At 35.8% G+C, this 24,657-nt stretch overlaps 1 long non-coding RNA gene across 5 annotated transcripts; it reads left to right on the top strand.

The window, feature by feature from the left end:
* The first annotated feature begins 7,296 nt into the window (after positions 1 to 7,296).
* LOC120067046 lies at positions 7,297 to 12,437 on the top strand. 5 transcript variants are annotated; one of them, XR_005478912.1, is made up of 4 exons: positions 7,298 to 8,431; positions 9,489 to 9,559; positions 10,534 to 11,664; positions 12,279 to 12,437. It is a non-coding gene; the product is annotated as an uncharacterized LOC120067046 (long non-coding RNA). The 5 variants fall into 5 exon arrangements; XR_005478915.1 differs by lacking the exon at positions 12,279 to 12,437 and having other exon boundaries at positions 7,301 to 7,693; positions 8,217 to 8,431; positions 10,534 to 12,169; XR_005478913.1 differs by lacking the exon at positions 12,279 to 12,437 and having other exon boundaries at positions 7,305 to 7,693; positions 8,258 to 8,431; positions 10,534 to 12,169.
* Positions 12,438 to 24,657: the final 12,220 nt, after the last annotated feature.

Raw genomic sequence — 24,657 nt, 5'->3', positions numbered from 1 at the left:
TAAACTAGGGCATAAGACGCCCAGTATAAGATCTCCCACTTGCCCTAGTCCAGCCGTGGTCTGTTCTATAGACCCATACTTTGCAGATGACCCTCAAACACTGTAGCCATGAGGGCCTTCGTAAACGGATCAACAACGTTGAGTTCCGAAGCTATCTTCGTGAAAATCATGTCCCTTCGATGCACAATCTCTCGGATGAGATGGTATTTTCGCTCAATATTTTTGTCGCGCTTATGACCTTAGGCTCATGGGAATTGGCCACAGCACCATTATTATCACAATAAAGTGTGATGAGCTTTGACATGTCTGGAACAACTTCCAGATCAGTCAGGAATTTCTTGAGCCAAACGGCCTCCTTAGCAGCTTCAAGCCGCTACATACTCATCCTTCATGGTGGAGTCCGCGATGCACTCTTGCTTGGTGTTTCGCCATTCCACAGCCCTTCCATTAAGACTGAACACTGATCCTGATGTGGATTTTCGAGAATCCCTATCAGACTGAAAATCAGAGTCTATGTATTCTATAAGGATCAAATCCTTATAACTATACACAAGCATGTAGTCATTCGTTCTCTGTAGATACTTGAGGATGTTCTTGACGACTGTTCAGTGATCATATCTTGGATTAGATTGATATCTACTGACTATCCCCACTGCATAGCAGATGTCAGGTTTAGTTTATAACATTGCATATATTAAACTGCCTACGACAGATGCATAAGGACCCGTTTCATTTCCTCAACCTCTTGAGGTGTCTTAGGATACTATTCCTTAAACAAAGTAACTTCGTGCCTGAAAGGCAATAGGCCTCTCTTGGAGTTCTGCATCGAATATTTGATCAACATCTTGTCAATATACGATGCTTGAGACAGTGTTAGCATTTTGTTGTTCCGATCTCGAAAGATCTGAATACTAAGAACAAATTGAGCCTCTCCCAAATCTTTCATTTAGAATTGGGTCACTAGCCAGTTTTTAACTGTAGTTAGTAAGCTTACATCATTCCCAATGAGTAGGATATCATCTACATATAACACTAGAAAAACTACTAGATTGTTGATGATCTTCTTGTAGACACAAAGCTCATCTACGTTCTGATCAAAGCTATAAGATTGATTGCAGTATCAAACCTTATATTCTAACATCGAGATGCCTGTTTTAGTCCATAAATTGACCGATTCAGCTTGCAAACCTTTGCTTTTGACCTTGGACTATGAATCCCACAGTTGTACCATATAAATGGTCTCCTTAAGATTGTCATTCAGAAAAGCATTTTTGACATCCATTTATCATATCTCATAGTCATAATATGAGGCAATGGATAGAAGGATGCGAATAGACTTCAGCATGGCAACAAGCGAGAAAGTTTCCTCATAGTTGACTCCCTCTACCTGGGTATAACCCTTTGCCACCAGTCTAGCCTTGAAGGTTTGCACCTTCCCATTAGCACCTTGTTTCTTCTTGTAGATCCATTTGCAACCTATTGGTTTAACCTCATCAGGTTGATCTACAAGATCCCAAACAGAACTGAAGTACATAGAGTCCATTTTGAGATCCATGGCTTTGATCCATTCATCTCTGTCAACATCCTCCATTGTCTTCTTATAAGACAATGGATCCTCAATCTCGCCATCAACTACCATAGCTAGGATTTCAGTTAAACTTAATAGCGAATAGGTGGTTTCGCAACACTCCCACTATTCAAGGTTCCCTCAACACTTAAGGTGGATTTGACCTACTAGATGAACCTACTTCAACAACTCTTGTTGAGGTACTAGGCTCTTCAATGACTCTTATTGAAGATTCAGTAGTTTCTTTGGAAAGCTCATTCAACATGATTTTACTTCTAGGTATGTGCTCCCTTATGTTATCCTCCTCAAGAAAAGTAGCATTTGTCGATACAAACACTTTATTTTCTTTAGGATCATAGAAATAACCTCCTCTCGTTCCCTTGGGGTAGCCTACAAATAGGCATAACCTTGAACGTGGTTCCAATTTCTTAGGATTAGCCTCATGCATATGTGTTGGGCAGCCTCAGATCCTGAAATGACATAAACTAGCTTTATGACCATTCCATAACTCCAAAGGTGTTCTGGCAACACTCTTGAAGGGAACATAGTTCAGGATATAAGTTGCAATCTCTATCGCATAATCCCAAAATGAGTCAGGTAAGGAAGTGTAACTCATCATAAACCGAACCATGTCTAACAGGGTTCGATTTCTCCTCTATGATATACCATTTTGTTGAGGTGTACCAGGTGCTGAGATTTTAGAAATTATTCCATGTTCTATCATATAGTTATGGAATGATGAATCCAAAAACTCTCCACCTCGATCAGGTCGAAGTGTTTTAATCGTTCTATTTAATACGTTTTCAACTTCAGCCTTGAACTCTTTAAAATTTTCAAAGGACTCAAACTTATATTGCATTAAATAAACGTGCCCATACCTAGAATAATCATCAGTAAAAGTGATGAAATATTCATAACCTCCCCTAGTTCGTACATTCATTGAACCACAAAAGTCTGAATGCACTAGCTCTAGAGGCTCTTTGGCCCTATGACCTTTTCTAGTAAAAGGCCTTTTAGTCATATTTCCTTCAAGGCATGACTCACACACAGGTAAAGAATTTTCTTCTAACTCTCTTAGAAGTCCATTCTTCACCAACTTCTCAATCCTATTGAGACTAATGTGTCCTAATCTTAGGTGCCAAAGTTGGACATTTTTCTTTAGGAGAAATTTTAAGTTTTTTATTTTGAGTTACGACAATTTTAACATCTCTATGTTATGGAGGCATTTGTTGCTAACGATCTTAGCACATACAAATTACTTTCCAATTGTACAGAACAAATATTAACACCATTTTTCGAAATAAACATTTTATTAACTGAAAAATGTAGTTGATAATTACATTCAAGCAAAGACTTTATAGAAATTAATTTCCTCTATAAATCGAGAGCTACATATACATCATTCAAAATGAGAAATTTATTCTGAAAAGTCAACCAGAGACCTTCTACTACCACAGCTGAGACAATGTGGTTGGTTCCAACTCGCATCATCATCTCACCAGCACCAAGCTGCTGCCAGAAACTAATTCTTTGAAATAAAGAACAAATATGGTTAGTGGCCCCAGAGTCAATAATCCAGGTAGAATCATCATCCTCCACTAAACAAGTTTTCAAAACTAATAAATCACATTTACCTTGTTTGGCCTTCTTCTTCCCAGCCAAATATCTGGGGGCAATTTCGCTTCCAGTGCCCATCCTAGTTGTAATGGAAACACTTTCCTTTGTTAACCCTCACTGGTTGCCTGCACCTTGGATCAGCAGGTTGTGGATTAGCAGGCGCCTTTCCCTTACCACCGTTCTTCTTCTTCCACTTTCTGATGCCGGAAGAAGAAGATGTAGACTTAGTTCCATAAGTCGAACCTTTATGGAACTTTTTGGATGATGAAGCAACATTTTCTTCACCAACCTTCTTCTCCTTGCTTTTCAACAAAGATTGGAAAGTCTACAACTCATTGAGTAGAGTTGTAAGGTTGCAGTCAACCCTACTTAGAACATCGTTGCTAATGAAGTGAAGGAAGCTTTCTGGTAACAACTCCAGAATTATACTAACCTGGCTGGCCTCATCAATGCTCAATTTTTTCATCTCTGCCACGTTGAAGTGGACCATCATGTTGAGAACATGTTCCCAAATAGATGTTCCCTCCTTCATCTGTGAGTTGAAGATGTACTTAAGAGTGTCGTGCCTAAGCTACGTGGACGGTTGTCCGAACATTCTCCTCAGGGACTCCATGATCTCATGTGCAGTGATCATGGGCTCATGCTTCTTAGCCAAAACTTTGTTAAGGTTGGCCAAGATATACGATCGGGCCTTTTCGTTTCCCGTGTCTAGCATTGATACGCTTATCAAACGTTTCGATCAGTGTCTAGTGCTCATACGCTTATCAAACGTTTCGATTAGTGGCCACGATAAACATTTCGTGGTTCGGTCTTATACAAATTTCTTTGTATAGAATATCCTCGCTCGCATGTCTAATACATGAATGATCAGGATTAAATCATTTGTAACACCTACAAAGCGGGTCATACTCGTAGTTTCACCGGGATATGTACCCAGGTCATAGGTGGAAATGCTATCATCCGTCCTCTAGAAAATATTTTGTCTCTATGGATATTACCTTTGTTGAAGACCAACCTTTCTTTCCCGTTAGTCATCTTCAGGTGGAGAGTCCAAGTGAAGAGCCTAACTAGTCCACCTATGCTATTCCCTTAGGGGATTCCACTCTGATCCCTTCCATTAGTTCTGAAAGAGCCTGCCCTGTTCTTCCTACCGATCAGCTTCCTTGGATAACCTACTATAGAAAGAATCGTCGAAAGGAAGAATTGCCACCTGTTAATCCGTCGACTTCGGTCCAAGAGTCAGAACCGGCATCTGTTCAGGTACGTGTGTTCCTAAAACTAATGAAGTTGATTTATGTATGGAGACTAACAAGTGCAGGGACGAAAAAGATGAAGGAGGTCGAAAGGGCCATACCGAATATATGATAGATGAAGAAACAACTGAAAGAAAGAATAATAAAGGGAAAAGTCCTGTTGTTGACAAAGGAGTGGAAAATATTACTAAAAATCTTGAGTTATAGGTGACCAGTCATGCTGAAAAACCGAGAGAAGTGGAAAATCGTGATGCCTCTCTCGATCTTCCGATAGCACTAAGGAAAGGTACTCGCTCATGTGCAAAGTACTCTATGCACAGCTACTTGATGTATAATAACTTGTCTTCCGAGTTTAAAGCATTTACCACTAGCTTGGACACCATAATAATTCCAAGCAATATTTGTGAAGCCATGGAGAACTCTGAATGGAAATCCGCTGTTATGGAAGAAATGAGGGCGCTTGAGAAAAATGGCACATGGAAACAGGTGCCTTTACCAGAAGGACACAAGACAGTTGGTTGCAAATGGGTTTTCACTGTAAAATACAAATCAGATAGGACGATTGATCGGTATAAGGCCAGACTTGTTGCTAAAGGTTTTACCCAGACTTACGGAGTTGACTATTTTGAAACATTTTCTCCTGTAGCTAAACTCAATACTATTTGTGTGTTGTTGTCAATTGTTGTTAACAAAGATTGGCCACTTTATCAATTGGACGTTAAAAATGCGTTCCTTAATGGTGAACTTGAAGAGGAGGTTTATATGAGCTTGCCTCCTAGATTTGAAAGTCAGTTCAAGTACAAGGTTTGCAGACTGAAGAAATCCTTATATGGACTGAAACAATCCCCAAGGGCTTGGTTCGATAGGTTTACTACTTTTGTTAAAGCACAAGGTTACAACCAAGGGCACTCAGATCATACACTATTTACGAAACGATCTGATTCCGAGAAGGTTGTTGTTCTCATAGTGTATGTTAATGATATTGTTTTGTCTGGTGATGATGAGAGTGAAATTATGAGGCTTAAAATGAGAATGGCCAAAGAATTTGAAATTAAAGACCTTGGTAAGTTGAGATACTTCCTGGGAATGGAGGTAGCTCGATCAAGAGAAGGTATTTCAGTATCGCAAAGAAAATATACACTTGATTTACTCAAAGAGACAGGCATGACTGGCTGTAAACTTGTTGACACACCTATAGAGTATAATACAAAACTTGGTGTTACAAACAACGGGGTTCCAGGTACCAGAGGTTGGTTGGAAAGCTAATCTACCCATCCCATACCAGACCAGATATTTCATATGCAGTAAGCATTGTGAGCCAGTTTATGCAAGCTCTGTATGAGGAACATATGAATGCAGTTGAGTGTATCCTTTGATATTTGAAGGGAACCCCCAGTAAGGGCTTAATGTTTAAAAAATCTGGGAAAAGAACGATTGAAGCCTATACAGATTCTGATTGGGCAGGCTCTGTTATTGATAGAAAGTCAACTTTTGGATATTGTACCTTTGTCTGGGGTAACCTTGTCACTTGGCGAAGTAAGAAACAGGGAGTAGTGGCGAGGAGTAGTGCTGAAGCTGAGTACAGGGCAATGAATTTGGGAATATGTGAAGAAATCTGGTTAAATAAGGTGTCGACTGATCTTTACCAAGACAGGGAGCTTCCAATGAAGTTGTTCTATGATAATAAAGCTGCAATCAACATTGCGAACAACCCAGTTCAGCATGACAGAACCAAACATGTAGAGATCGACCGACACTTTATTAAAGAAAGACTGGATAACGGGAGCATTTGTATTCCCTATATTTCGTCTAATCAACAAGTGGCAGATGTTCTCACCAAGGGCTGCTTAGACCAAATTTTGACTATTGTCTCAGCAAGTTGGGTTTTATCGACATTTATGCACCAACTTGAGGGGGAGTGTTGAAAATAAGGTTTTTACTCTAGGGGTATTTTTGTAATTGCCTCTAGCCCTAGGGTTTTCTACAAGTCTATTTATTCACCCTGTTCTCATGTATTTAGTGTATTAGTTTATAATAATAAAAGAAAAGATCTGTACCGTGGTTTTTCTCCATGGTCTAGGGTTTCCATGTAAATTTTGTGTTTTTTCTCTGTTATTATTTTCATCACTCCTTATTTAAGATTGTGATTTATGATTCTACAAAAGCGGACAAAGAAAAGGAGATGACATTTTAGCATTTGTGTGAGATATAGGAGGTAAGATATTTTAGTTTTGGAAGGACAAGTGGCTGGGGGATCTTTCTGTTCCTATTTACACAAGAAACTAAACATATACTCTTCCAAAAAAACTAACAAAACAGAGTCTTCCAACCCTTTTCCTTTTCCTCTTTATTTCCTCGATTATAATCTCTTACTATAAGATGAGCTATTCAATGGATACTATTCTCCCTTCTTTCAGGTTTTTTTTTTTTTTTTTTTTTTGTGGCTCTTTTCGCTTTGATTAACGAGTGTTCAATTAGCCTTAGGAGAGAAGATTCTTGTATTTGGGACCCCAACTCTTCTTAAGTATTTTCTTATAGCTTCTTTTGATACTAAATGAACATTCATCAATTAGCCTTAGGATTGAAGATAAGAAAGTATTGGTGAAAAAAGTTTTATTTTATGTTCATTTTTTACTTTATTTTGTTGGGATATTTTGCTTATAGAGTTTGTGTATATATATATTTGTTGAACAACGACTTGATTAAATTATACACTACAATAAATTTTTCCTTTGATGTCAGTTAGAAAAACTAAATATAGATATATGATGTCGGTTTCTTAAGAAAACACAAATCTTTTCATGTCAATTCTAAACCAACAATAAAGATGAGACTACAATGTTAGTTTAAAACCGACATTATACTCTAAAATTTTCGATTTCCAACTCAATCCTCTCTCACACAACTCCCACTCCTTTCTCTCTCAACCTTCACCATCTTCTCCTTTGACGATCACGTCGATCTTGCCATCCCTGACAGGCGTCGTCGCTCTCTCCGTCCACGATTGTTCGCTGTGCTCTAACCACTGGATGTTGAGGTTAAGGTCATGCCATCTCTCTCGTTCGCCTGTTTGTTTTTTTTCTCTCTCTCTCGACCATCTCGCCTGAGGTTAAGGTCACTATCTCGCTATCATTGCACTGGCCATCTCAGATCTTCCGCCTAGATCCACTGTAAACAGATCCACCACACAAGTCCATAACCTACATAGATTTGCCATTCAGGTCCACCGTGAACATTTCTAACCAACCCATCTTAGGTCTGTTCTGTGGGTTTCATGGGTTTGCATCATCACAATCTGATCTCTTCTTTATTTCTTTCTTTTGTGTGTGTTCTTTGTTTGGTTTAGTGGAATAAAGAGTTGTTGTTTTAGAAAATTTGGAGAAAATAAGATTTGAGTTTTGGTTCTTCTCTTGTTTTCTTCCTCTTCTCCCTTGTTTTTCACAATAACGATTGATTGGGAATTTATCATTTCCTAGTAACGATTGGGGATTGGTTAGGGTTTTGATTGGGGATTGATCATTTTCCAAATAACAATTTTAGAGGTTCAAGTAATTTTGTTGGATTGAAGGCATTGGGAATTATTGCAATAAACATAAAGAAGCTTAAAGATGTTGGTTTGTGCACAGTTAAGTTTATTGCTTACTCTCCTATGAAAGAGCCACTTCAAATTAAACTCATAATTGAGGCTGAATTTGATAAAAATATTGAAGCAGACATGTAATTTGTTTTCTTTTTGTTTCATCTGCCTATAATTTTCCATTTGCTTGTTCAAATCAAAGGCATAAGTGAGGTTGAAGCTTAGTTTGAGGCTTTACTCCAGGACTTCAAGACCAATTATAACTAGACACATTTTGTGAGGAACAAGGAGTTCAAGGAAGTTACTGATAAAATGGAAGAAGCTCTCAAACAGATCTTTGTGGAATTTCTTGAGTGATCATGCACTACTAAGTTCTCTGGGTTTCTTCTCTACAAAAAGCTGGGATGGAGGCTAAAGGTATTGCTTATAAACTTCATGAATGAATTGTTTATGTCATTATGAAATTGAATGTGAGTGATGTGGACAATTGTTTGAAAATCCTGTTTATAGTTGTACCGTTTGTTTCGACATGATAATCTGTGATTCTGAATTGTGTTTTAAAGTAATTTATATTTGAAAACTTGCCAAACTATCTTTGAAAAATGTTTTGAAAACAAATGTAGAGACTAGAGAGCTATTGATTAGAAAAGTTTCCAAATATCTTTGAAAAATGTTTTGAAAACAAATCTAGAGACTAGAGAGCTAGTGATTAGAATAGTTTCCAAACACTTCCTTGATTCCAATTGGATAAATTATGTTGTTTCTGGTTTTATAATCTACCTGAAATGCCTTTGAAAAGAGTTTTGTATATAGATGCATGTCTTCTCTTATTTTGTTTATTCAGGCTTTTATGATTATGTTTGATTTGTGCCTTTTCTTTTTATACACTAATCCCCAAAAGTCTTTACTTCAATCTCTCTCTCTCTCTCTCTCTCTCTATAATTCAATTGTGTAGAACAATTGCTTGATTTAATAGCCGAGTGAATTGCTTTTGAATCTAAGTGAAGTATGGATACAAGGCTTTTGAAAATTCATCCTCACGAATCGAAGTTCATTTGTAAGTCTACACAATCAATCGTTTTTCTCTTTTAGACTTTCGTTTTGTTGTTTTCAATGGGTTGTTCACCAGTTATCTTTGGAAACATCAGGAAATTAGTTGTTGCTCTCGTTTCTTCCTAAATTTTTAAAAGATTCCAATTATTCTTGAGTGTTTTTTTTTTGTTTGAGCTGACTGTATTTGTATACTATGATGAATTTTTTTTTTCTTTTTATTGATTTAAATTGGGTTTTAGTTATATAATTGTTGTGATCTATTAGGTATTTTTGAGGGAAAATAGAATGTTATTCAATTGAAAGAAACAACTAATCATATTGATCAATTTCTGCTTCTTGGTGAGCTGTGTAGTTGATTGAATTTTCAAGTTACTCATATTTATCTGTAGTTCTGTTTTGACTTTTTCTTCCATTGGTGAAGGCAAGAAAGAAATTAGAGCTCTCGTCCAAATATCCATTGACAATAATCCAAAAAAGTCAAACTATATATTGGTATGTGCCTTGGCTTACTTCTTCTAAATTGGTAAATTTTTTATGTGTATTCTACCTTTAAGATTAAGTATGTTTTTGGAGAGATAAAAAAAAATTTGTGTGTGAAAGTAGTGTTAATAAGCTTGATTTGAATTCCTATTATGCTATAGGGTTCTGTGTTTATGGGAGAAAAGAATTTTAGTATGAAAGAGTGCCCTTGGAAGGTTGTTAGCTTTGTTCTTCTATTCCGCTATGGGGTTCTGTGTCTCAATAGAAAGGTTGAAGCTTCTATCTTAATCATTAGTTGAAGAGAATTAAGAGTCTTTGGTTAAATTGGTTTAGTTTCAGTTCAGTTTGGGCTTTATGGCCAGAAAATCTTGCTTTGAAGGTTCAAGTCATTTTCGTATCCCTTGGCTTTTACAAGGATGCAACAGTTCTTTGTGATTGTGTTTCTGGGGCCTTGTTCAAATGGAGTCATTTGGATTTTTCTAATACGGTTGAAAGGATAATTTTTCTTCAAATGGTCTTGCGTTTGTTGGAATCTCTACTATTTTAGATTTTTTTTATGGGTGCTTGGTTTGGTTGTTCTCTTTAAGTTTCTTTCTTAGGGGTTTAAGGAATGTTCTTTTTCACCTAATGAGAGTTGTCTTTTTCTGGATTTTCATGTGTTTTGGGGGCTTGTTCAAATGGAGTCATTTGTATTTTGAAGTGCTTGTTGCATTCTCTGGAGGCCCTTGTTCTAGGTCTTTCCTCTTTTTCAGACTTACGCATATTAACTAAAGCAAAAATTCAATGTTTCCACTTGCAACTTCGAATCTCATACTGGGTTGGAGTTCCCTAAAGTTGAGATGAGAAAAATAGTCATCTTCAACATCTCCATTGGAGCCTTTCTTCTAGTATGATGGATATGATGTTAAATTGTTTAAACCAAAATTCATTCGTTTACCAAAATCAATCTAGATTGATTTGTTGAATGTTGGTTTTCTTGTTTGTAGGTCTTGCATCAGGCCATTACCACACTCATTTTGTACTATGCTCAAAGCAACAAATTTTGGATTATTTGTTTTCATTGAAGAGGGTGAGATTCTTGCTTTGCTTATTGGATTTGTTCTTCATGTCTTTTTTGTTGGGTGTTTCTCTGTGGTTATTTTAGTTGTTATTGCTCTTCTTATTGATGATTTTAGAAGGAAAAATCTGTAGGAATTTGTGTGTAGTTTAAAAGTTTTAGATGGTAGAGCTAGCTAGATATACCTTGGTGGAAGTTTGGGTTTTGGCAGCAGAGTTGGAAGCATCTTGTAAAGCTTGTGTGGTTGCTACAAAATGGGGTCATTCGACTAGCTAAATGTTTTCTAATGTTCTTTTCTACCCATTCCTTTGTATATATTGTCAATAACAAGAAAAGGAATGCACGAATACTAACAAAAGTTTGTTTTTTAGTCATTTGGTTTTTCTTCGTTTTGAGTACAATATTGATTTGTTGAAAGAAACTATTAGGTTGGAGGAGGGGAAAAAAAAAAAACAAAATTCTTTCTAACGTGTTTTATGTCTTCTTGTGTGACACATGTGTAAATCAAGCTCCACTGTCTCTTCAACTTTTGACTGAGCTTGAGATACTAAATTGTCAAGAGTTATCTCGCAAATTTCTTCATTCATTATTCCCTACTTGGAATTTCACTAGAAAATTCTCTCCTTCTCAAAGGTTGAAAGTGACAAATTGGTTTAATTTTGGTTGTTCTTTGATGGTTTTAAATTTGAGTGATTATAATTTGATGGATGTACCTAATGATCAGCTTAGCTTCATTACAAATTCTTCATATAAGCCAAAATCATTTTACCAAATTACCGGAAACATTTCCCATCTAATTAATTTGAGAGGTCTATTTTTGGAGGAATGTTTTCATCTTTTGAATTTGCCAAAACTTCCACTAAGTGTTAGAGAAGTGGAAGCAAGGGATTGTGTTTCACTTAAAGAATATTACAATCAAGAGAAACAAATTCCTTCAAGTGAAATGGGAATGACTTTTATTCATTGTCCCATATCAAATGAACCAACTGAAAGCTACAAAATTGACCAACTTGGCCTTTCTACCATTCACCTAAGGAGAACGACTCAACGATACATTGAGGTAATTTCTCTACTTTTTTCTCTTATTATAATTATAATTATTTTTTGTACTCTTTTACTTTTAAGGGTAAACTGATCAGCCTGGCCTATCAACGATACACAATTGTTCAGCCTGGCCTATCAACGATACAAAATTGTCTTTGTGGTTTAAAAGGATATAAAATGTATGATTTTATGAGTTTCACTTTGGTTCTTTTAACCTTAAAGTTTCTGAATGTCCATAGAAGTAGTTACCTTTTGAAGTAAATGTTTCTAGCTTGCTATTACATGACTATAAAGTCTCACTAGTTAGAAATAAGGGATAATATTTTTATTAAGATGAGGACTTTGAATCCCTCTTATTTATGGAGTTCTCGAGTTGTATCTGCTCATTTATTCAACTTATATGAGTTGTATCTATTCAACTTATATGATTCGTCAGAAGATATCGAAACTGTTATATCTTGTAATGAGAATACTAAACTGAAGTTTATCTATTACTTAATTCTGTGAAATAGATTGACTAAGGTTCTTTAGTTTCTTATTCATAATTTCTTTTGAATACTAATGTTGAGTGCTTCCACTAAATAAGGTTTTGTTTTTATTTTATTTTTTATTTTTTTAATATGTTTATAGGTGAAGTGAAGGAACCGTGAGGTCCATCGTGGAATCATTCCCAATTTCCAATTTTCACAGAATACAAAATTACAAAAAAAAATTATACAATTCAAACTAATTTTACAGCATGCAAATTGGAAACAATTATAGGGTTAGAAATTACTTACCCTTGAAGAACCAAGATCTTCACAATAATCCTCCTTGATCGGTCAAGAACAACTCAATCACGAACACCCAATTTCGGATACCACCAAGTGGAGCCTTCTATTTTTGGGTAGAGAATTCTCAGGAGTATGTGGGCTCTAATATTTTTGGAAGACGGAGGAGGAAATTTTGAGATGAAAAGACTTTTGTTCTTTTTTCTGGGAATCTACTATAAAAAAAACCCTGTAAAAGAACCAAACTACCCATCACAAGATTAAAATTACAAGAGAAAATAGGGGGAGGGAGTTTAATTAAATTCAAATTTTAATTTAACAAATAATGATAATAAATTAATATATATTTATATGATAACTAACTTATCATATAATGTATATTAAACCATATGTTATATCGTATATAATACATAACCTATAGTTTTTATATTGTATCACATACAATATAGCTTGTAGTTTTTATTCCTCTCAATAATGTATGACATTTAATATAAATTACATTTATACTAAATTTAATTATATGAATCCAATCTATATAAATAGTATTTGAATCATATTCAAATATTTAATTTATCTCAAAATAAATCTTATATTATAATGTATTGAATACATTATATTAATTATATTATATATAATTAATTTTCTCAATTAATTTAAACAATTCAAATTAATAAAAAATTTCCCAATAATCCTTGTTGAGCTACAGAGAGGACCTTATGGAACTGTAGATTGAAGCTCTAATAGTATTGAGATTATTAATTAAATTCCTTTAATTAGATTATCCAATATTCATTAACTGTCGATTATTGGATATAATCAATCAACAATGCAATGACTCTTCACAAATTGCTCGAAAGTATAGTTAAGCCAAAATTATCGTTTTGCCCTTATAGTTACATCTAACTCCTTAAATATCATTAATCCTTCTAATGAATAATCTGGTCAAGAGAGTGTGTGACGCCACATTGTTCAAGCCCTGGATCAGTCTTAAGGGAGCAATTTATCTACTTACCTCGACATTAGGGAAGAAGTGATTTTTGTCTTGTGTAGTTGTATTCCTAGCTTCCTAATCAGACGAATTCCCAAATTAGTAGGCTTATTGAGTCTGTGATTTGGTCACTTTCACCCATACAAATCAAAAGATTGCCTTCATAGCCAGAAGTTCACAAGCCACTCAAGATTCAGGCCATGTCACCTATGGTCATCCTAGTGAAATGTAAGTCTCTACTATTAGCGGCATTATATAAAGAAACTATTCATTTCGTGGTCTGGTCTTATACAAGCCTTTTTGTATAGAACATCCCTACTCACATGTCTCCACATGAATGATCAAGATCAAATCATTTGTAGTACTTTACAACAATTGTAATATCTACAAAGCGGATCGTATTCGTAGTGTCACCAAGATAAGGTATCCAATTTTATCCATCCACTACAGACCATTTGATCCACTTGTATGTCTCTATGTACATGTTTAAGTTACAGAAGATAACTTTGGATGTTAGTTAATTGTTTTGTGGGTTAATGCTACTAAAGGTTGAATAAAAATATCTCATATTTTATTAAATAAACAATATTTTGTATATTACAATTACAAACTATCGAACCCACGAGATTTAGGGCATCAACCCTAACAATGTACGACTTGTCCTAAAGCTAGTAGGGTGTACATCATAAAAGTTACACTAATATAAAAGTACACAAAACAGTAAACTAAGGCATAATATGCACCCAATACAAAATCTCCCATTTGCCCTAGACTCAATGTGGCTCGTTCCGATCCATACTCTGTTGGTGACCCTCGAACATTTTAGCCATGAGGGCCTTTGTAAATGGATCAGCAATGTTGTGCTCCGAAGCTATTTGCGTGACGATCACGTGTCCTTAATGCACAATGTCTCGAATGAGATGATACTTCCGCTCTATGTGCTTTCCACGCTTGTGACTCCTACGCTCTCGAGAATTAGCCATAGCACCACTATTATCACAATAAAGGGTGATGGGCTTAGACATGTCTGGAACCACTTCCATATTTGTCAGGATCTTGCTAAGCCACACAACTTCCTTAGCAGCTTCACAAGCCACTACGTGCCCAACCTCCAAAGTGGAGTCAGCAACGCACCCTTGCTTGGTGCTCCTGAAGACTACTGCCCCTCCGTTAAGAGTGAACACAGATCTTGATGTGGATTTCCTAGAATCCTTATCAGTCTGGAAAACAGAGTTCGTGTATCCTCTAAGGATCAAATCCTTAGAACCAAACACGAGCATGTAGTCCCTGTTCTCCTTAAATACTTAAGGATGTTCTTAACATTAGTCCAAATCCTGGATTAGACTGATATCTACTGACTATCCCTACTGCATAGCAGATATAAGGTCTAGTACATAACACTGCATACATCAGGCTACCAACAGTCGATGCATAGGGGATCCGTCTCATTTTCTTAACCTCTTGAGGTGTCATAGGACACTGTTCCTTAGACAAAATAACTCCATGCCTGAAAAAAAAAAGTAAATCTCTCTTGGAGTTCTGCATCGAAAACTTGACAAGCATCTTTTCAATGTATGATGCCTAAGATAGGGTCAACGTTTTATTATTTCGATCTCTAAAGATCTAAATGCCCAGAACAAATTGCACCTCTCTCAAATTGTTCATTTGGAATTGGGTCGCTAGCTAATTCTTAATTTCAATCAGCATACCTACTTCATTTCTAATGAGTAGGATATCGTCTATATACAGTATAAGAAAAGCTATTGAACTATTGATGACTTTCTTGTAAACACAAGGCTCAATAACATTCTAATCAAAGCCATAAATTTGATCGCAGTATTAAATCTTATATTCCAAGATAGAGAAGCTTGATTCAATTCATAAATGGACTGATTAAGCTTATAATCCTTTTGCTCTTGACCTTGTGAATCCTTCAGGTTGTTCCATATAAATGGTCTCCTAAAGATTTCCATTTAGAAAAGCAGTTTTGACATCCATTTTCCAAATCTCATAGTCATAATATGAGGTAGTGGATAGGAGTATCTGGATAGACTTCAACATGGCAACATGTGAGAAAGTCACCTCTTGGGTATAACTCTTTGCCACAAGTCTAGCCTTGAAAGTTTGCACCTTCCCATTTAGCACCTCGTTTTCTCTTGTGGATCCACTTGCAACCTATAGGTTTTACCTCATCAGGTTGATCTACAAGATCCCAAGCTGAATTGAAGTACATAGACTCCATTTCGAGATCCAAAGTTTTGATTCATTCATCTTTGTCAACATTCTTCATTACCTTCTTGTAAGACAATGGATCCTCAATATTTCCATAAGCTACGATACCTAAAGTTTCTGTTAAATCCATATAACGAGTAGGCGGATTCGCAAACCTCTCACTACGTCGAGGCTCCCTCAATGCTTGAGGTGGATGTGACCTACTAGATGAACCAATTTCAACAACTCTTGTTGAGATGTTGGGCTCTTCAACAGCTCTTGTTAAAGGTTCAATAGTTTTCACTAGAAAATTCATTCAACGCGATCTTACTGCAGGACTTATGCTCCTTATGTGGTTCTCTTCTAAAAAGGTAGTGTTTTTCGATACAAACACCTTATTATCCTTAGGATCATATAAGTAACCACCTCTCGTTCCTTTAGGGTAACCTACAAATAGGCACAAGTTTGAACGAGGTTCCAATTTCTTAGTGGTTTCCTCAAGCACATGTGCTGGACAACCTTAGATCCTGAAATTGCATAAGCTACTGATAGATCCAAAACTTACGTTGTTAATAAGCTTCAAACTTGATCAAAAGAAAATTTGTAAAATCACCAAACTACTCCTATTACTACTAAAATGTAGCAACAATGGTAAGTGCGGGGTCGAACCATAGAGAAGCGAAGAATTAATTTTTTTTTGGGTTAGATTTGACCATGAAAAAACAGTAAAAATGGGGTTTTGGTTTTTGGTTTTAAAATTGAAAACATGAAAGAAAAAAAAATTGCAAGGGATATATGAAATGGTAATGGATTCATCTTGTTCTCGGATCAAGTAGTGATTCAATGTAATTTAAATCATTGTTTTCCGTCAAAGTCTCATGTTATCGAATTATGCATGCATAGCTATCCAATTGATTCGAACTAACTAATCTCTACAAAGATCGACAATCAATTAATTCAAAACCAATCGTGTGTCCTAATTCATAATTAAGGCTGGAAAGACCGTGCCCTAACCAACTTACAAGCTCTTAGATGTAGTTGGGTCCTTAGCGGCCATAAAAAACTAGAAACACATGTATTAAGATTCATGATTCAACTATGTTGATTAAGTGTCAGGATAACCTTGTTCAAATAATTAATTTATTCTTTAAATCTGGATTAAACATGTTGTAAAAATCATGACTCAAATAGCACTTCAGCTAGTTTAGTTTACATAACGAACTTTATCTTGTAACTGTCAGATAGTATGTGTTATAAAAACCACTGATCAGAATATTAAAAAAAAAAACATTGTACTTTCTATTTTTTTTGTAAACTACTGCTGTAAGCAATCTTTAAATGAGAAAGAAAGTGAATCTTCTCGTGGACGTAGGCTTATTGGCCAAACCACGTAACTTTGCGTGTTTCTTCTTCTTTTTATCTTCTTTTTTCAATCTTCATCTGTTTCTCTACAAATCAACAAAAACACGATATTGTTATCAAATCATAACATTTTCAGAGTATCGAGTAGCATCGAGTCAAAAGTTTCCATCTTCGAGTTACTTCGAGTAAAGATTAATACTCATCGAGTAGAATCGAGTAACGATCAACACTTGTTGAGTCCATCGAGTGAAGAACAGAAACTCATCGAGGATAAAAGGAAATTTCCATCGAGTAACTAGCAGACATTTATCGAGTAACGAGTATCTACACATCAAGAATTTAACAGAGCTCTCTCCAGTCATTTCTTCACCATCTAAGGATTGATCTTGATTACTTGGGCCTAGAAAAGATTGTATAACCCAACAAAATTTGGTATCAGAGCGTTTGAAGATCATCAAGATCGGCATTCTTGAAGCATCAAGATGAAGGAACTCTAAAAGTAGAGAACCAATGAGCGGAAACGAATCGTTCCAAACTCCATTGAGAAAAAACACATACATTTATAGTCATTCCAAACAAATTATGTATTAAGAATAAATTACAGTATGTTTCTTAAGAAAATACAAGGGGATTGAGTATAATATCTTTGAAGAACTCTTTCTTCACGTATATCCCTCGATTAATCTCTAATGCGTCCAAACAAGTACTTGAACACAACGATCAGAACTCGATCTCAACGAGCAATTGGAAGATCCTCGATCTCAACGAGTGAAACTCGAATCTCAATCATAGTGAGTAAACAAGACACCACCACAAGATTATCTTGATATTCTTAGTGTGAGAATCCAGGAGTTGTGGGCTCTGTATGATTTTGGGTATAGGGAAGGAGGAAGTAAACGATCGTGTAAATAAAGAAGCCTATCGTATAGACTTGATACTCGATCGTGTATCAACGAGTAACTATCGTATAGTAAACTCAATACTTGATCATTTAGGCTCTAAAGCTATCGTTATGTAAAACTAGTTTTTACTTGATAGTTTTTCTATGAGATGTTTCGACCGAATGATTTTGAAAAACTATTTTCCTTTTATCTCACAATTACCATAAAACTGCAAATAACCTCCCACTCAAGTCGGTTATAGAGAAAAAGAATTATTAATTATCATATACTTAATAAATTATAAATAAATACAATAACTAACTTATCATATTATATTTATAACATATAGTTTTAATATTGCATCATATGCAACAGATAAACCATAGTTCTTTTTCTATTTTATGGAATTTAATATAAATCATATTTATATTAATTCCTCTAATCTAGTCATGTATCAAATACATCATATCAATTATATCACATATAATTGAATCAATTTAATTATATCATATATAATCAAATTTCTTTTTGTTAATTTGAACACTTCAAACTAACCCAAAATTTGATTCTCAACTTGAACCCATTGAGCTACCAAGGGGACCTTATGGACCTGTAGCTTGAAGCTCCAACGGTACGTGAATAACTGACTAAACTCTTTAATCACGATATCCACCATTCGTCAATTGTCGGACACTTCACTAAAGAACGACAGTTGCACTCTTCGCACTATATATATATATATTTCTGTATCCATTGGATATAACCAATCAACAGCACCATGACCCTTCACAAATCTCTCGTAAGTGTAGTTTGACCAGTTTACCATTTTGCCCTGTAGTTACATCTAACTCCTTTAGTACCATGATTCCTCTAATGAACAATAAGTCATAATCTCACTATGACTAAATCCTCTCTTCCCAAGAGAGGGTATGACCACTATGTTCAAGACTCGGAATCAGCCCTTAAGGGTTCAATTTATCTACTTACCTTTACTTTGGGGAAGGAGTGAATTCTGTCTTGTGTAGCTGAGTTTCCAACTCTCCAATCAGACGAATCCCCAAAATGGTAGGCTTGTTGAGTTGCCAATCTGGCCACTCTCACCCATACAAATCAAAAGACCACCCTCATAGGTAGGAGTTCTCAACTCACTCAGGATCTAGGTCATGTCACCTATGGTCATCCTAGTGAAATGCAAGTCTCAATTATCAACGGTGTTATATAAAGAAACTAATCAATTTGGGGTCCGGTCTTATATAAACTCTTTGTATAGGATACCCCGCTCGCATGTCTCCACATGAATGATCAGGATCAGGTCATTTATAGCACTTTACAACATTTGTAACATCTACAAAGTGGACCGTATCCATAGTGTCACCAAGATAAGGTATCCCTCCTTATTCATCTACTACAAGACCATTTAGGTTATTAATTTAAACAAGATTCACTTGTATGTCTCTACATACTTGTTTAAATTTCATAAAATAACCTCAGATCTTAGTTTATTGGATTGAGTAAATGCTTATGGAATAACACTTATTTTATTAATAACAATATGTTCATAGAATCTACAAACTACGAGACTACCAGGAGATTTAGGATACCATTCCCAAAAATCTCCCACTTTTCCTAAAGCCTAGGGAGGCTAATGTACAATACAAATACCGTACAGAAATACAATAAACTAGGGCATACATTATACCCCTAGTAACATCTTCTACTTGCCCTAGACAAAGTACCACATATCCCGTAGACCCATACTCTCTAGATGACCCTCGAACACTTTAGCCGTGAGAGCCTTTGTAAATGGATCAGCAATGTTGTGCTCCGACGCGATCTTTATGACAATCACATCACCGTGATGCACAATCTCCCGGATCAAATAATACTTCCGTTTTATGTGCTTGCCTCTTCGGTGACTCCGAGGTTCCTTAGAATTTTCCACAGCCTCGCTGTTATCACAATAAAGTGTGATCAGAAGAGACATATTTGGAATAACTTCCAAATTAGTAAGGAACTTCCTACCAAACAACCTCTTTAGCAGCTTCAAAAGCAGCTACGTATGCGACTTCCATAGTGGAGTCCACGATGTATTCTTGCTTGATGCTTCGCCATACTATAGCTCTTCCATTCACAGTGAACACTGGCCCTGATGTCGATTTCAGAATCTCTATCAATCTGAAAGTTAGAGTCTGTGTATCCTGTATGGATCAAATCCTTATCTTCATACATGAACATATAATCTCTCATTCTCCAAAGATACTTCAGGATCGTTTTGACTGCCGTCCAGTGACCTAATCCGGGATTGGACTGATATCGGCTGACAGTCCCTACTATATAGAAAATATCAGGTCTAGTACATAACATTGCATACATAAGGTTACCAACAACCGATGTATAGGGAACCCATCTCATTTCCTCAACCTCTTGCGGATTCATAGGACACTGTTTCTTAGACAAAACAATTCCATGCCTGAAAGGTAATAAACCTTTCTTGGAATTCTGCATCGAATATTTGACAAGAATCTTGTCAATGTACGATGCTTGAGATAAGTCCAACCTTTTGTACTTACGATCCCTTATGATCTAGATCCCTAAAACAAACTGCACCTCTCCCAAATCTTTCATTTAGAATTGGGCCATTTCTTAACATCAGTCAGAAAACCTACATCATTCCCAATGAGTAGGATATCTTCCACATACAACACAAGGAAAGCTACTGAGCTGTTAATAATTTTCTTGTAAAAACAAGGCTCATCAACATTCTGATCAAAGCCATAAGATTTAATCGCAGTATCAAATCGTATATTCAAAGATCTAGATGCTTGTTTTAGTCTATAAATGGACCGATTAAGCTTGGAAACTTTTTGCTCTTGATCTTGTTGAATGAATCCTTCTGGTTGAGTCATGTAAATGGTCTCTTCAAGATTACCATTCAAAAAGGTAGTCTTGACGTCCATTTTCTATATCTCATAGTCATAAAATGTGGCTATGGACAGGAGAATTCTGATAGACTTTAACATGACAACAGGTGAGAAAGTTTCTTCATAATCCATTCCCTCAACCTGGGTATAACCCTTTGCAACAAGTCTAGCCTTAAAGGTCTGTACCTTTCTATCTACACATCTTTTCCTCTTGTAGATCCATTTACAACCTATATGTTTTACCCCATCAGGTTGATCTACAAGCTCCCAGACATAATTGAAGTACATAGACTCCATTTCCTGATTCATGGTTTTAATCCATTCATCTTTGTCAACATCTTCCATTGCTTCCTTATAAGACAACGAATCCTCAATTCCATCATCAGATATGATGTTTTGGGCTTCTGTTAAACCCCTGTAGCGTACAGATGGGTTTATAACCCTTCCACTACGTCGAGGCGATCTCAACTCTTGAGATGGTTGACTAGATGTACTGACATCAACAACTCTTGTTGATTTATTAGCCTGTTCAATACTCTTGTTGAAGTCTCAGCAGTCTCATTAGAAATCTCACTTAAAACAAGTTTACTTTGTGGCTTATGATCCCTTATGTGGTCTTCTTTCAAGAACATAGCGTTTGTCGATACAAACACTTTATTTTCACTTGGATCATGGAAGTATCCACTTCTCGTTTCTTTGAAGTAACCTACAAATAGGCAAACTTTTGAACGAGGTTCCAACATTTTAGGGTTAGCCACAAGCACGTGGGTTGGACATCCCCAAATCCTGAAGTGGCGTAAACTACCTTTACGACCTCTCCATAACTCAAAATATATTTAAGAAATAATTTTCGAGGGAACATTGTTCAGAATGTAAATTGCAGTCTCTACTGCATATCTCCAAAACGAGTCTGGAAGATGAGCATAACTCATCATAGACCGAACCATGTCTAATAGGTTTTTGTTTCTCCTTTCTGATACATCATTCTGCTGAGATGTACCTGGGGCTAAGAGTTGAGACGTGATTTTATGTTCTATCATATAGTTCTGGAATTCTAAGTCCATATACTCTCCACCACGTACAGATCGTAGTGTTTTTATCTTTTTACCTAACAAGTTTTCAACTTCAGTCTTATACCCCTTGAACTTTTCAAGACCGTCAGACTTATGTTGCATTAGGTATAAATACCCATATATAGAGTAATCATCTATGAAAGATATGAAATATTCATATCCACCTCGTGCTCTTACACTCATCGAACCACAAAGGTCTGAATGTATAAGCTCCAAGGTTTCCTTGGCTTTATAATCTTTTTCAGTAAAAGGTCTTTTGGCCATTTTCCCTTAAAGGCAAGATTCACATAGTGGCAAAGAGTTTTCTTCTAAACCATTTAGAAGTCCATATTTCACAAACTTCTCAATCCTATTGAGATTGATGTGACCTAATCTTAGATGCCAAAGATGGACATTTTCTTCAGGAGAAACTCTTGGTCTTTTTACAGTTGTTGTTGTTTTTAACATTTCAGTATTAAGCAAAACTTTTACTAACGGCCTTAGTATATACAAGTTATTTTCCATTAAACCAAAACCAATCTCCATACCATTCTTAAAAAAGGAGATGTTATAATTTTGTCCAATCAGACAAGAAACTAAAATTAAGGAACTACATAAACATTATCCAGTAACAAATACCGTTTCTTTTCCAAAAATAACTTAAGCCTGCCTACAATAACAGTTGAAACGACCTCACCAGTACCGACTCTAAAAGTCAACTCTTCAGCTTCCAACTTTTTTCAGGAACTAAATCCTTGATGGGAAGAACACACGTGGTTAGTAGTACCTAAATCAAGTATCTAGGCAGAATCATCATTCTCTACCAAACACGTCTCCAAGACAAATAAATCACTTTTATCGTCTTCATATTTCTTCCTTTCCTGGAAAGTAGTGGGATCAGTATCAGAACCTAGATTATAAACTCCAAGTTCCATTTCAGAGAAAAATTCTCGTCGATGAACTTCATCAGAGTCAACAGTAATTGCTTTCTCTGTTAGCCCTTTGACATTGAAGAAAGACTGGAGTTTATCTTGGGAACTGACACCACTGGTTTCATTGTCATCAATCCCATTTTGCTTAAAAAGTGAGAACTTACGTTCAAACAATTCTTGCAACGAGTCCATGATCTCACGTGCAATGAACATGTTCTCAGCCCTTTTGGCCAATGCATCAAGTATGCTTGCCAAAATGTGAAGTCGGACCTTTGAATTAGCTTTCATCCACACCTCATATGCATTACGAACATTTCGCGGAGCATCAGGGGATGGGAATTGAGGACACTCTTAAAAAATGACAAATTCAAGATTGTTTGCCACGAAAAATGTTTTAATAGACTCTTTCCACGTCATGTAGTCGGTTAAAGTAGAAAATGAAACTAACAAAAAAATCATACATTGACATGTTGCTAAGAAAAAAAACATCGATCTACGTTAGATTTTAGCATAAATCTTTTAAAACAAATCCAATCAGGTTTAGCAAAATTTAAATGAATCCCATATAATATCTAGTTTGCAATGAAGCTTCAATGGTTTAGGACAACAGCCACCGAAGGGTAGTCAATTTATCCTTCCACTGAATTGAGACACTTTCAACTAACCATTACACCAGAGTAACTTTTATTCCTATAACGATAAGCCATCATTGATTTGGTCAAGAAATCATTAACTTGCTTAACAATTTCCCGTAAGTGTGACCCTTCATTTTAGATCCTAGAGTTCCGCCCTAAGCAGCAAATCGAAAGGAAAAACTGATTGGAGCAAAAACTAAAGCGACCCTATCCATTTCTGGAGTTCGCCTTGATATTAACCAACTGCACAGACCATCCGAATGAGGACGCTCCCAGGACGCCTCGAGGCCATGTAAGAATGTCTCACGGTGTAAACTAATGAAGGAGACCACAAGACATGTTGACACACATCCTTCTCCCATTTACTATAAATATTCTCTTCATTCACCTTGATATTGACCCATTCAAACACCATCGCCGGATGCTCCTAGGATGCCATGAGGCCAAGCATGAATCTCATGGTATAAACATTCAGGGAGAAACGTGAGTAGAATTGACATATCATATATACCTTTTCCTCCCATTGAGTATTTTAACAACCTATGGTTCAATTTACTTTGAAAAATACGGCTAATTATTTTTACTAAATGACTGTTTAAGTTTGCCAAAAGTAACACGTACTTTGGAAAGTTAAACAACTTTGATCAACATTCATTAAACACTTTAACAAATGTTAATCAACAATTATATGCTTGTAGCAAATCTATCTAATTCACCTTTCCAGGTAGATTCCCAAGTAGGGGTGTTCCCTTTCCGTCAGCTTAAATACCCCAATGTAGCCAGAACTCGCCTTAGACAAAAGGTCCCTTAAGATAGATTATTACAAATTTAATCTTTTATTCAAATCAATGTAATCCTATTATACCGATTTAAAAGATTAAACTTAGGTATCTAATCTCATTAGAACCATGATCTTAGGTCTATCTCAATCAATTTTTAAAACTCTTTTAAAACATGATTAAAGCCTAAGTTTGCATGCGACTCTTTCTTATTGATTTTAATTCTAATTTCATTAATTATAACACTTATAAAAAATGAAACAATCAAAATCAACCACATTGCTAAGCTAGACATCCACAAGGCATTTATAACTTTTATAAATTAACCTAAGTTTCATGCTTCATGCAATGTTCATTCATTACTATATATAACTTTTATATAACTTGTAATGAACTAAGCATACATGCCCTCATACACTCTTATACTATAATACTTATAATATAATAATGATGCATGGATATGCTTAATGCATGCATA

This window comes from Benincasa hispida, chromosome 12 (assembly GCF_009727055.1).
Source record: "Benincasa hispida cultivar B227 chromosome 12, ASM972705v1, whole genome shotgun sequence".
In the NCBI taxonomy this organism is placed as follows: Eukaryota; Viridiplantae; Streptophyta; class Magnoliopsida; order Cucurbitales; family Cucurbitaceae; genus Benincasa; species Benincasa hispida.
This window is presented reverse-complemented; position numbering and strand designations above follow the sequence as displayed.